Source organism: Lampetra planeri, chromosome 81 (assembly GCF_965212315.1).
Source record: "Lampetra planeri chromosome 81, kcLamPlan1.2.h2, whole genome shotgun sequence".
Classification (NCBI taxonomy): domain Eukaryota; kingdom Metazoa; phylum Chordata; class Hyperoartia; order Petromyzontiformes; family Petromyzontidae; genus Lampetra; species Lampetra planeri.
Genome location: NC_136185.1, coordinates 2,867,126 through 2,881,216, shown reverse-complemented (window position 1 = coordinate 2,881,216; position 14,091 = coordinate 2,867,126). Strand labels below are relative to the sequence as shown.

At 48.5% G+C, this 14,091-nt stretch overlaps 1 protein-coding gene and 1 long non-coding RNA gene across 3 annotated transcripts in view; one reads left to right on the top strand and one right to left on the bottom strand.

The window, feature by feature from the left end:
• Positions 1–14,091, bottom strand: part of LOC144738349 (uncharacterized) — a 236,657-nt gene that overhangs the window by 28,522 nt on the left and 194,044 nt on the right. The window lies entirely within an intron of this gene.
• LOC144738266 (uncharacterized) lies at positions 5,920–14,009 on the top strand. Of its 2 annotated transcripts, XR_013589207.1 has the most exons (4): positions 5,920–6,997; positions 7,496–9,965; positions 11,480–11,878; positions 12,336–14,009. It is a non-coding gene; the product is annotated as an uncharacterized LOC144738266 (long non-coding RNA). The 2 variants fall into 2 exon arrangements; XR_013589206.1 differs by lacking the exon at positions 5,920–6,997 and having other exon boundaries at positions 7,399–9,965.

Genomic DNA, 14,091 nt, shown 5'->3' with positions numbered 1-14,091 from the left:
TAGACACTGCTCTCATCATCATCATCACGCGTGTGCGTTGTGCTGCATGGGTGTGGGCTGTGCGTGAGAGTGGGTGAGGGTGAGCTGCGTGTGAGTGAGCTGTGTGTGTGTTTAAATTTAGTGTTTTAAAGATGTCAATTCACCTGCTGTGTATCTTACTACTGTCCCTCCCGGCCATATCTAGTGCCACACTCAACTCTACAAACGGCTACCCGCGTTACTTCGCGTCAATACTTATTGCTAAATTTGCCACTACACCTGCTAAAGAAACAGCTTATAGACACTTCTACACTCCATCAATGTATCCTTTTAAACCCTATCTTTGTCCCATTACTTCACCAGCACTCCTTCCAAACTTCATTCTGCTCTTAAAAATAACACCATCTGCGAGTTGCTGCTATTCGTCCAAGGTTCGTCGCTCTTCATCCTTTCACAGAAAATACCTGTGCAAACTATTAATTCTACTTTCTTATTTCTGGGTGGTATTGAGCTTCATCCTGGACCAAATGTAAATAACTCGTATAATTCTGTAGATTTTTCTGGCAGAAAAGGTGTTGGTGTTCTACATGTCAACATCAGAGGGCTTTTGATTAAATTAAGTCAACTAAAACTAGAAGTGGCAAATCTTGACCCGGACATATTTTGCCAAACAGAAACATTTCTCACTCCTGCCGTCAATGACTTGCAGATTACGATTGACAACTACAACCTTTTTCGGCTTGACCGAGGATCTAAAGGAGGTGGAATTGCCATCTATGTTCGTAATACTATTGCATGTTCACCAGCTCACTCCTTGTTTAAAAAATGTTGCTTTGAAGGTCTGGCTCTCAGAATAACTCTCCCCTCTCCCTAATAATCAACACATATTGGTAGTGTGCTGCTATAGACCGCCTAGTGGGAAGGATGTTGAAGCTGCATCTGCACTGAGAGAGCTTCTTGGGAGCCTCCCTAAAGGTGAAATAGTTTTAGTGGGTGATAACAAAAGGGGTTCCACAGGGTTCCATTCTCGGCCCTCTCTTGTTCTCTCTTTATGTAAATGACTTGTGCACTGAACTGGATTATTCCAGGGTAAATCTTTTTGCAGATGACACGGTACTAATTACTGCTGGCCGCTCTCCGGATGACGTGATTGCTAAGCTCCAGAGTGATTTAAACAAACTACAACATCAGCTAGTTGCTCTTAAACTAGTCCTAAATCCTGCCAAAACCAAGGTGCTATGCTTCTCACCAGGACTAAAGCGGGAAGTTATTTTCCCCCAATTACATTCCTTAAATAATGATCAAATAGAGCAAGTCAAGATCTATAAGTATCTTGGGGTCATCCTGGAATCAAAACTGAATTTTGAAGATCACATTGATTATATTGGGAAAAAGACAAAAATTAAAATTGGTTTTCTATATCGACACAAGCACTGCTTTCCCCCTGTGTTCCGTTTGGAATTGATCAAAGCTACCGTACTGCCTCTACTTGATTACTGTGACATCGTGTATAAATCAGCCCCAAGTACTGTACTGAAGAAGCTTCACTCAATGTATCACTCGGCCTTAAGATTTGCATTGAACTGCCCATATAGGACTCACCACTGTGATCTCTACATTGGGTCAAACTTAACATCTCTGAATGTTCGACGGATTGTGCACCAGATCTTATTTATTCATGATGTACTTGCAAAAAAATCTGCAGATTACCTGCTGGATCTCATCTCTGTTTCAAAGAACAAATTTGACCTAAGGTCTACACTCATTTACCAGCTTCATATTCCCTATTGACGTACATATACTGGAGGAAGGGCCTTTGCTATTGATGCCCCCAGGGTCTGGAATGCTGTTGCCAATAAATTGGAACTTGAGTCACTACCTATGAGATCTTCACTCAAAACTGCTCTAGAGGAGTTGTACACCCCTAGCTGCCAGTGCTATTCAGTGACCTAAAATAAAATGTTTCGCTCCGGATGATCGCTACAAAGTATGACCTGTGTTTTGATTCAGTGTGCTGATCTTAAAGGTGCATTGAAAAATTACAATACTCCGACTGATGCTCCTACTGCTGTTGTGGAGTGACTCATGCAGCCAGCTATGGCTGCAGGGTTTTGGTAGTACATGTTGTTTATGCCATTTATTGTGAAAATTCCGTCACAGTTCCTATGATTGCTTTTTCATTGCTTTCATGGCTTTATTTTGGTGATTTCGAAAAGTGTATTGGTTTAGCCATGTTTGTTTGTTGTAGTACAGAGTTAGACTGATGGCCTTAATCTAAGCTGTCTTGTGGTTGTTGCTGTTGTTTGACTTGCATCCCACTGGGATGTTTGCACACAGCGTTGGTGTACGGTGTTTTTTCTGCAATATTTTTGCTGTCTTTTCTTGGATTTTCTGTTTGCACTTAGTCACATATTCACTTTAAGATGTTTTTTGTTCATGTTTTTGTTTTTTGTTTGTTGTGGTTGCACCCGATTCAAGAGCCGAATGGCTCACAGGGCTATACCTAATAACACTGGCCAACAAAAAAACACATTTCTTTCTGGCCTGGACTTTGCAGGGATTCGTATTCTCGGTTCTTTCGGTAAAGTCACGTAGAAGGGAAACGGCGTCTGAATTTCCGACAGACCTGTTCTTCACCTGAGGACGGCTACTTACGTTGTGGCCGAAACGTCGTGAGAATTGTATTTTATTATGTTTTATTTTCATTATTTTATTATTTCCATTCTACGTGATGACTTTACCGAAAGAACCGAGAATATGACCGTTGGAATACCTCATGCCAGAACAAGTGTGTTGACCAGTGTAAATGAACTTGAACTCGTGTTTGACAGTCACCACGGCCCCTCTGACACGCAGCAGCAACAGCAGCATCATCATCAGCGGCGATGTCCAAAGAGGAGGATGCGGCGATCCCCGTCCGCGTGGCCGTGCGCTGCCGCCCCATGGTGCCGTGGGAGCTGCAGGATGGCTGCGTTCCCTGCGTCACCTTCGTACCTGGCGAGCCGCAGGTGAGAGACACGGAGGGAGAGCGAGAGAAGCATCCGGACACATTCCCAGCGGCAAGCTCCTCCGGCAGGCCAAGGCTGCATCGGGCAACAAAACGGGCACCTTTTTAAAATCCTTTATATTAACTTTCTTCTTAGGTTTTTTCGGTAAAGTCACGTAGAAAGTAAAATAAAATAAAAACAAAAATCACGACGTTTCGGAGGCAACACAAGTCTCCGTCATCAGGTGGGACCGTCACAGCCAGATTAGCTGTATCACTTGATACAGCTAATCTGGCTGTGACGGTCCCACCTGATGACGGAGACTTGTGTTGCCTCCTCAGGTGGGACCGTCACAGCCAGATTAGCTGTATCAAGTGATACAGCTAATCTGGCTGTGACGGTCCCACCTGATGACGGAGACTTGTGTTGCCTCTGAAACGTCGTGATTTTTGTTTTTATTTTATTTTACTTTCTACGTGACTTTACCGAAAAAACCTAAGAAGATGATTCCTTGCAGTCACGAAAGCTTCAAATCCTTTATATTAAGTTCGCTTGCTTGCGCTTACGACCGTGCAAATCTTTCGGTCGTTTTTTAACCCACTTCCCGTGATCCAATCGAGCTGACATTTTGCACACAGACTCGTTGTGCGTGACAATTTATTTTCGTGAAAATTTTTTTTCCAAAATTTTACACTTTTTAAGAAAAAAATTATTATATTTAATTACCAATTGCTTAATGGTGCAATGCAATCATCTGACCCATAGGTGGCAGCCATCTCAAGCCAGAGGACGAGAGGACTCTAGCCGCCACGCATATAAAGGATTTATAGTGAAAAACTTAGTTTTTATGGGTTAATTTTTTACGAGGAGTCATGTTTGCATAGACCACAATACCTGCAGTCATAATGCAAACGAAAAACATAACTCTGATAATCTATGCACTGTTCTTGTTTGCATTATAACTGCAGGTATTGTGGTCTATGCAAACATGACTCCTTGTAAAAAAGGTGTCAGTTTTGTAGCCAGATAGAAGGGTAAAAAAAACAATTAGCATATTTTTCACTGGCAAATGAGGTTCCAATGGTGAGGATGGGTCGGTTGGGTCACGTAGCCCGCGTGCCCAGCCACCGCATGCCCAGCCACCGCATGCCCTAGTCACCGCATGCCCTAGTCACCGCATGCCCAGCCACCGCATGCCCAGCCACCGCATGCCCTAGTCACCGCATGCCCCAGCCACCGCATGCCCAGCCACCGCATGCCCAAACAGCTTTCGTTTGGCTGCAAATAGCGGGGCTCAACGGGCACGGCACAGGCTAGAGAAGAGACGGAGTGATGTGGTACGGGAGGACGTGGAGCTGAGTGGACTTGCCGATGACCGGTACCAGCGGTGTCAAGATCGGCCTCTGTGGAGGAGGAGGCTACTGGGGCAGTGCCAGGCTAGGTGCACTTTGAGGCAGTCGCCCTCCAGCGACAACAACGGAGGGCAGAGGAGCGACGCTTACAACAACGAGCGGAGCGCCGGGCGGCTAAAACGCAGCGAGTTGGCACAGTAGGGAGGTACAGCTGGTGGTGCATCTACCGCTCATCTCAGTCGGCCAACCCGTGGCACCTGCTGGGTCTGTCCCGCGAATTTCTGTCAGCAGAGAGCCTTCGACACTTCACGTGATAGCCTCAAAGTCCACCTGGCATAGGTGCCATTGACGTCACCATCGCTTAGTAGCAAATGGCGGGTATTGATTGGTATTGGTCAGAATCTGAATATTTGTTTGGACTTTAGGAGGGATCCGATGGGCTTATGAAGCTGTTTTTCACAGATGGCCCAGCACGGACAGGTCCGCAAGTTACTACGGCAGACAGTACAACAATAAGTAATATTTTAAACACTTTTTTTAAAAACACGCTTTAATGAAATGTACCGTACGAGTAATGGAATAACTCCACGACTCCAGGAAGCAGAGGTCGCAATCGGGTACCCGATACCCGTACCCTACCCGATACCCGGCTACGGGTAGCCGTTTTCGACCCTGGTGCGGCCGGGTACGGGTAGATCGTGAGTCACTGGTGAGTCACCGTTTGTCACTCATTTCGGGTAGGGTAGGGAACGGGAACCCGTACCCGGCCAGGTACGGGTACCCATTTGCGACCCTGGTGCGGCCGGGTACGGGTAAGGAATCAAAACCCGTTTGCGACCTCTGACCCCGGAGCTTGCCATAACTTAAGGGAGCCGTGGTGATTTACAGCCAACGTCAGTTGAGCGTGGACAATTAGACCCAAGCCGAAACATAGCATGTAAAAAAAGATTGTTTAAAAAAAATGTAAATAATTTTTTATGATAGAATGTAGTATTGTCATCAGTATGACATAAGTATACCACGTTTTCAGTCGATACCACATTGGGAAGTGGGTTAAAATTGAGTTACAAGATTTGAGGATACAACAACAACAGAGTGAGTAAAATGAAAGTGTGTAAGAAGACTAGTTTACAACAACAACAACAACAGAGTGAGTAAAATGAAAGTGTGTAAGAAGACTAGTTTATAACAACAACAACAACAGAGTGAGTAAAATGAAAGTGTGTAAGAAGACTAGTTTATAACAACAACAACAACAGAGTGAGTAAAATGAAAGTGTGTAAGAAGACTAGTTTACAACAACAACAACAACAGAGTGAGTTAAATGAAAGTGTGTAAGAAGACTAGTTTATAACAACAACAACAGAGTGAGTTAAATGAAAGTGTGTAAGAAGACTAGTTTACAACAACAACAACAGAGTGAGTTAAATGAAAGTGTGTAAGAAGACTAGTTTACAACAACAACAACAACAACAGAGTGAGTAAAATGAAAGTGTGTAAGTAGACTAGTTTACAACAACAACAGAGTGAGTTAAATGAAAGTGTGTAAGAAGACTAGTTTATAACAACAACAACAACAGAGTGAGTAAAATGAAAGTGTGTAAGAAGACTAGTTTATAACAACAACAACAACAACAGAGTGAGTAAAATGAAAGTGTGTAAGAAGACTAGTTTACAACAACAACAGAGTGAGTGCGTTAATGGAAAGCGTATCGGAACCGGTCCTGGGCCTCCCCCAGGTCAACTCGGCCTCACATGAGTACCCGGCGCGATGTGTAGTAAACATCGCCACTGGGGGAGAGACAAAGGCGGCCGGGCGTGGTGCTGGCCACCCACCCCCCTCGTGTGCCACAGTGCCGACCTTCAGAGGTGCTACTACTCGCTAACAGCACTTGCCCCGACAGTCTGTTAAGGCTACACGGGGGAGCTTTGTATCTACCTTCACAGGCAGTGCTGCTGCTGCTACTCGTTACGAACAGCACTTGCCCCGACAGCCCTGCTAGAGGCTACACGGGGGACCTTTGTCTGTGTATAGGTGCTGCTGCTACGAACAGCACTTGCCCCTACAGCCTGCTAGAGGCTACACGGGGGACCTTTGTCTGTGTATAGGTGCTGCTGCTACGAACAGCACTTGCCCCTACAGCCTGCTAGAGGCTACACGGTGGACCTTTGTCTGTGTATAGGTGCTGCTGCTACGAACAGCACTTGCCCCTACAGCCTGCTAGAGGCTACACGGTGGACCTTTGTCTGTGTATAGGTGCTGCTGCTGCTACTAACAGCACTTGCTCCGATAGCCTGCTAGAGGCTACACGGGGGACCTTTGTATGTGTATATGTGCTGCTGCTACGAACAGCACTTGCCCCTACAGCCTTCTAGAGGCTACACGGGGTGTGGCGGTGTGTGATCTGTGCGTGGTCCGTGTGTGAGTGACACTCACCCACCCACTCACTCAACCACTCACCTACTCGCCCACCCACCCACTCACCAACCCTCTCCTCCACCCACTCACAAAACCCCGCAGAGGATTACCCGCATGGCACTTGGCTGGGCGACGAGTGGAACGTGGAGCTTCGCGTGCGCTGCCCCATCGCCCCGGGGGACCTGCTGCACGTGACCGCCGCTTGCCGCACGCCCGAGAAGATGGCGCTCACCCTCCTGGACCACCTCTTCCATCGCGAGGTGCAGGCCACCAGCAACTTGTCGGGTCACGGGCACCACGGCAAGAAGCAGCTGGACCGGCTCATGGTCTACGGCATCCGCTGCGAGTTGCGGCGGTGGTGGTGGTGTGTGAGTGGGGTGGGTGGGGTGGGTGGGTGGTGGTGGCGATGGTGCGGTGGTGGGTAGGGGGGGGGGGTGGACGGGTAGGGAGTGAGTGGGATGGGTGGAGTGGGTTGGGGGTGGGTGGGTGGTGGTGGTGTGGTGGTGGGTAGGGAGTGAGTGGGGTGGGTTGAGTGGGTTGGGGGGGTGGGTAGGGAGTGAGTGAGGTGGGTGGGTGGGGAGTGAGTGAGTGGGGTGGGTCAGTAGGGAGTGAGTGGGGCGAGGTGGTGGTGGGTGGGGTGGGTGGAGTGGGTAGGGCGAGGGTGGTGGATAGGGGGTGAGTGGAGTGGGAGTGTCCCATTGCATACTCACAAATCGTAACCTCCCTCCACCACCACCACTATGCCGACCGTGACGCAGGCCACCTGTTCTACAAGTTTGGCATCACCGAGTGCGACTGGTGCTGCATCAAACTGAATATCGATGCAAAGTGCTGCACCGCCTGGCGGCGCAAGCAGCTCGGACAGAGCCTCGCCGTTAAGGGCCGCAGGAGCACCCGCGGCACCCGCGGCGCAGACGCAGTGGGAGCGGCAGTCGTCGGGGCACACGGCGGCGACAGACGTGGGAACTTCCACCCGAGCGTGACGCTCATCAGCGAGGGTGAGGCGCTTGGGTCGAACGGCAATATCTTTTCATCGGTTGAGTAACGCTGTGTGGAAGCTACCTGGTCTGTCGCTCCGCCCGAAGCGTCAGGTCTTCTCGGCCACAGTCATTCCCTCCCTTCTCGACGCTTGTCGTCGTCAGGTTGGAATCGGACGTAAAAAAAAAGCGGAAGAAGTCGCTGCCCGCCCTTCTGCGAAAACGGAAAAAAGACAAAAAACGCCGTAAGGAGCGTCCCTTACGGCGGCACAAGTGGAGACGCAGACCAGGTGGGTGTGCCTCGATGACACAAAGCCCACAACACCTCGCTGCTGATCTCGTCAAGGAGCATAAACCATCACGCGAACTCCGCTCATTCTCGCAGCGGCGGCTTTTGGCTAACCACCGAACAAAAGAGTTACTGCATCGTGCGCTTTCAAATGCGCTTCTGATGTTGAAGGTAGCAGAGGGCACTGCAGCAAAGTACATTGTGTATTTCAACAACTTGCAATGACGGGCATTGAGAAGCACAGTTGACCAACACCCACGCTCACAGACCCGCGGACTCACCACCACCACACAGAGACCCGCAGACTCGCCACCACCACCGACCCACACGCACCACCACCACACAAAGCAGCAAGGTTAAACCACCCCCATAACAGACACTGCGTGGGAAACTCTATCCAGCCGAAGATGACCATGACGTACGCCACTTTTATGAGCGGTCGTCACATGTGGCTTCTGAAAAATAGCTCATAGCTCCCAGGTGGCTTTACCTGGTAAATAACAGTTTTAGTTTAGTTCAAGCAACGGGCACCTCCACCCCACTCCCCCCCCCACCCCCAAAATCGCGTTCCGTTATGTTCAATGCAATTTTGGACGATTTTTGACCACCCCCCCTCCCCACACGGCGTCACAAAAAGTCAGACCCCCCTCAAATATGAGGTCAAAGCTCTGCCCCCCCCAAAATGAAACATGCTTCAAATCGCTTTAAACTATTGTCATTGTAGTGCGTATTCAATGTGGCCCCCTTCCCCAAAGCCACTTTGTTGGAACCGCCACGCCTTTGCCAGTAGCTTTAGCTAATCGGGATTAATTGACCGTTATGCAAAAGGTTAGGTTTTTAACGTATTGTAATTCGCAAGGCATGTTACCGTCGGAACATTAGGACACGCAGTAGCAATTGCAGGGGAATGTTTATAAGGATCGAGATAACTTGAAACATCCTCGCAGCCAAAACTTAATTGGGAGCACTAAATGGTTCCATTGGCTCCAGCCTTGCAGTCTTCTTCTGCGAGGTCTCGAAATTTTGAATTCCGTCGCTGGTCTGGACAAGAATTGTATGCCCCTGGGAGACGACGGGAGCAGCTTTCATGCGGCTGATTTCTCGGTCAAAAAATAAATAACAATTTATGCTGGACTTTGAGTAGCTATGATTGCCCTGGAAGTCATGTTGATAGAAATATTTATGGCAAACCTTCTTGTTTGACTCGCACAGGAAAGAAACCCTCCAGCTTACGAGACAATGATTCGTGCAAATACAATTCCAGATTTAAGATTACCTGTTTAATGCCGTGAAATAATTGTTTTGTTGTTTGAAATAATTAACTTGTTCAGACCACAGACACAAGCCACCGACACGCCACAGCACCACTTGTACGTGTGGCGTCTGAATGCCAATGAGGCTCAAAACGCCGCGCACGGAACAAAGAGTGGAACGCACCGCACGCATCACGTGAATGAGACCGGAGTGATTCCGTTTGCAAAGCGAGGGGCACCATCGCAAAACCGACAGGAGACGGGACAGCCACGGGCAGAGGAGATAACGTAGTTGGTGAAGCCTTTCTAAACATTCCACTCGAAATTTGTTTTTACTTCACCAGTTAAACCTATACTGTTGTTTTTTTGGTAAAGTCACGTATGTGGAAATAAAATATTAACAAATAAAATAAAATCAGATTAAAATAAATCACGACGTTGCGAACGCAACACAGGCGCTCATCATCAGGTGTAATTGGGGTAAAGCACATAGCAAGGGCACACACAAACCTCACCGAGCTATGTCGCTCTTTTTCAGAAGTGACCTGGCCACAAAGGAGAGCTCGTCGGAGTGCCTTATCATCGTGGACACTTACAGCAACAAATAGACTCATTGTCCTCATCAACCACACTCGGTCCACAGCTGAACGAATGCCTCCCCAAAGCCACGACCACCTCCCGCCATCTTGCGATGTAACAATTCACCCAGGTACCGAGCACGACCTGATTTCGTCCGTAATAAAGGTTGTTTGTTTATATAGTGTAAATATAGATGTGTCGGTAAACCCACCACCACCCAACAGCCAATTAGTAAGGTTTGTCAAGTAAACAAAATGTGCCAATTAGTTACTGGTTCAGCACACCGGTGTGTTGGAGGGTAAACCCACAACATGCAAAATGGGAGCACGACAATGGGGGCAGGACAACGTGTCACACCGATGTCGTCGCTCCGTCTGCTCAGCGGAGGCATTCCAAAACGCGTTCCACTCCCTTGGATTGCCACTCGCTCATTATTCTTGACCGTTGGCCAGCATCCCGTCGAGTCGTGCCACATCCTGCCCAAGCCCACCTTGGACTTTCTTCAGTTAGAAGTGATCGCGTTCACCTCTCCGTCCCCAGGATATAAAGATTCTGACTGCTGCTCGTCTTGAACTTTTGTCCGCCCTCGAGGACTTCCTTCCCAACCTCACTTCACTCTCCCCCTAATCCTGCTACCCCGTGCCTGCTGCCCTTCAAACACAGATCCTGAAGCAGTAGATTCGTGCTGGATACAGTCACACTTGCAAATGTGATTTGTAACGTTGACCATTACCTGCTCGTCGATTGTTCAATGTCAATGTGCCATTGTATTGAGGGCTACTGCTGTGTGGCGCTGTCTTGGTGTGGTCTGTAACTGCGTTGTGCTTTCTGCTGCCTAATGTTGACAAGTCAGACTTCGATAACTCATTAATAAATACATTAATTATATTGTACCACTTGCTTACCCTGTTTCTCTATGTCGCACTCCTGTCGTGTTTGTGTTTTGTTTGTTGTTGTAACTTGCCGACACGCCCCCACTGGGCATCAAGGAAAAAGAGCTTCATAGCTTATCAGATTCCTTCCCCAGTTATAAATAAATATTCTGACTCTTGTGGAATTGACTCGACTCCCGGTCCCATCCTGTGCCACAAACACAAAGCTTCAGAGCGCTCAATACGGCGTTTGAGGTTTGTGCTTCCATCCCATAGTAGGGAAATGCAGCCGTTACCATCATTCACGCCACGTCCGTGCTCAATTATCGTTTCTAACTGAGGTTTAACTTGGACTCTAAGCAAATTAACATAATTCAAACGTTACTTATCCGTTTGTACGAATCACGTTTACGAAAATGTAAAACGACCATAAGAGACTCTTCCACAATACAGGTCGTTGTCAGGGGTTAGATCACATAAATATGCGATCTAACCTCGTAGATATTTATATAAATATATATTTACGCGATATAACCCAAAAAAACTATTATGTATGATATTGGTCGCGAAAGCCTACATGTTAAACTGATACTCTTCAATCTTGATTCCTTTTATCCGTGCAGATAATGGCACTTTATTGCATATTTACATTTTCGTTCTTTGGAATTGTTGCATTTTTGCGTTTTTATTCCGAGGTTAATTGTGTATTATCCGAATTTGTGATCCAAGCACATACCTGCATTGCGTCGCGTTGTGCACCTTGCGCCTGCAGCCCCGCCGAGCTCGGTGCTTCCTCCACCTCCTCTCTTGGGCTGGCCGACACCATTCCACTCCTCGTCGGCTCCTCTCCCTTCCTCGCCCGCTGCCACCAGGCGTCCTCCTCCGCTCGCCTCAAGGTCGACGCTCGCGCCTCGTCCCTCTCCTCTGCGGGTCTCCCTCCTCCAGGCAGTCCCACCTCACCATCCTCCGCCTCTGCAGCAGCCAAACTGGCCCGCTCACCTTGGCTCACCACCCCAGAGCGCTTGGTCGCCATGCCCCCGAGGGCCTGCGAGGCTGCCACTGGCCAGGAAGCCAGGAAGCCAGGGAGCCGAGACTTGGCACGACACCAGCAGAGATACAGAGGCACCGCACCAACCCCCCCCCCCTACTCATCGGGCAATTCGCCAGAATGGTGAGGCTCTCCTCTGTCTCCCGTTCTTATATAGAGCAGCAGCAGGGTGACGTCATCATTAACTCATTAACTCATCACGTGCAGAGATTTGAGGGGGGGGGGGGGGGGTTATTGTAATTATATACTAGATTAGTAATCAGGCAGTTGTTACGATGCGAGTTGTAGATTATTAATCACTTGGAATGTGTTTTATTGTGATTATGATTAACGAGACGGAACAAACGGTAAATACAAATTAGACGTTAAACCAACAACAACTGTTAATCATGTTTTTAATCGAATCACCACCGCCAGCCGTGACGGTTTATCACATCGACAGTCGATTGTGAAGCATTGCGTCATTTAATTTTTTACGTTTAACAGGTCCAGCACTTCATCTGTAGTGCGCTTGCCATTATGTGTTTTGCAAATCTGGCTTTGCTTATTTTTATCCTCCCTATGTTGATGTTGGCTGCAGTCAGCAGCAGCAGATGACGATTGTAAGCCACCTCAGCCACTTCCATTCCGCCTGCCTTCCTGCCTCTGGATCTGCTGTCGACACCAAGAAGGGTGAAGCGGGTCCACAGTTTTCTTGGTTAAACAAATTCTGATTGATAGTTTAAAAATATCTAGAATATTGACCAGGTAAGTGTGTGTGTCTGAGAGTGTGAGTGTGTCTGAGAATGTGAGAGTGAGTGTGAGTGTGTGGGAGTGTGAGAGTGAGTGTGCGTGTGTAAGTCTGAGAGAGTGTGTGTGTGTGTGAGTGAGAGTGTGAGTGTGTGAGTCTGAGAGTGTGAAAGTGAGTGTGTGTGAGTCTGATAGTGTGAGGGTGAGTGTGTGTGAGTGAGAGCGAGTGCAGGATTTCAGTCCTTCACGGCGTAGTGTGTTACCAACTGTTTTCTTAGTGACTATGGTCCCAGCTGCCTTGAGATCATTGACAAGATCCTCCCGTGTAGTTCTGGGCTGATTCCTCACCGTTCTCATGATCATTGCAACTCCACGAGGTGAGATCTTGCATGGAGCCCCAGGCCGAGGGAGATTGACAGTTCTTTTGTGTTTCTTCCATTTGCGAATATTCGCACCAACTTTTGTCACCTTCTCACCAAGCTGCTTGGCGATGGTCTTGTAGCCCATTCCAGCCTTGTGTAGGTTTACAATCTTGTCCCTGACATCCTTGCAGAGCTCATTGGTCTTGGCCATGATGGAGAGTTTGGAATCTGATTTATTGATTTCTTCTGTGAACAGGTGCCTTTTATACAGGTGTAATGCGGGCGTAAGCGACCTTCCGGATGTGACGTCACGGGGAGGCGGAGCCATGTGACGTGGGTGAAAGGTTCGGGTCCTTAAGCGGGTAAACCGGAAGGAGAAGTCAGTCGGGTTGTGAATGGAAAAGAGTGAGGCCACGCGGGCGAACGAGAGGAGGGGGGCACCGTCGGCCAGCGGGAGCCAACCCCGGAGAACAGTAGGGAGCTAAGGGGTGGTGTGAGGCTGCGGAGAGTACAGCCAGGAAGGCTGTGTGTTAGAGGCAGCGGTGTGGCTGCAGAGAGTACAGCCAGGAAGGCTGTGTGTTAGAGGCAGCGGTGAGGCTGCGGAGAGTACAGCCAGGAAGGCTGTGTGTTAGAGGCAGCGGTGAGGCTGCAGAGAGTCGCAGGAGCGACGAAGAGAGAGAGACAGCACGAGGCTGTCAGAGCTGCGGAGTAACCAAGAGCGAGAGGAGCTGCAGCGATTACAGCCAGGGGGGCTGAGAGAGAGTAACAGCAGCGGAACTGCTGTGGGGGCTACAAGAGCGACAGAGGCCAACAGAGGGGCTGCTGGTGGAGACTGGAAAGACATCGGAGTCAGCACTGTGGGGACTGAGCAAAGAGGAGACAGCCGTTTGGGAAATACAGTACGAACCAAATATAGGACACTGAGCCAGAGATCGTGGTCAAGTCTTTTATTACACAGGTAACAAGTTGAGATTAGGAGCACTCCCTACATCTACAGAACGTGAAGAACCAGTGGCATCTACATCTGCAGAATGAGAAGAACCAGTGGCATCTACATCTACAGAACGAGAAGAACCAGTGGCATCTACATCTGTAGAACATGAAGAACCAGTGGCATCTACATCTGCAGAATGAGAAGAACCAGTGGCATCTACATCTACAGAATGAGAAGAACCAGTGGCATCTACATCTACAGAACGTGAAGAACCAGTGGCATCTACATCTACAGAATGAGAAGAACCAGTG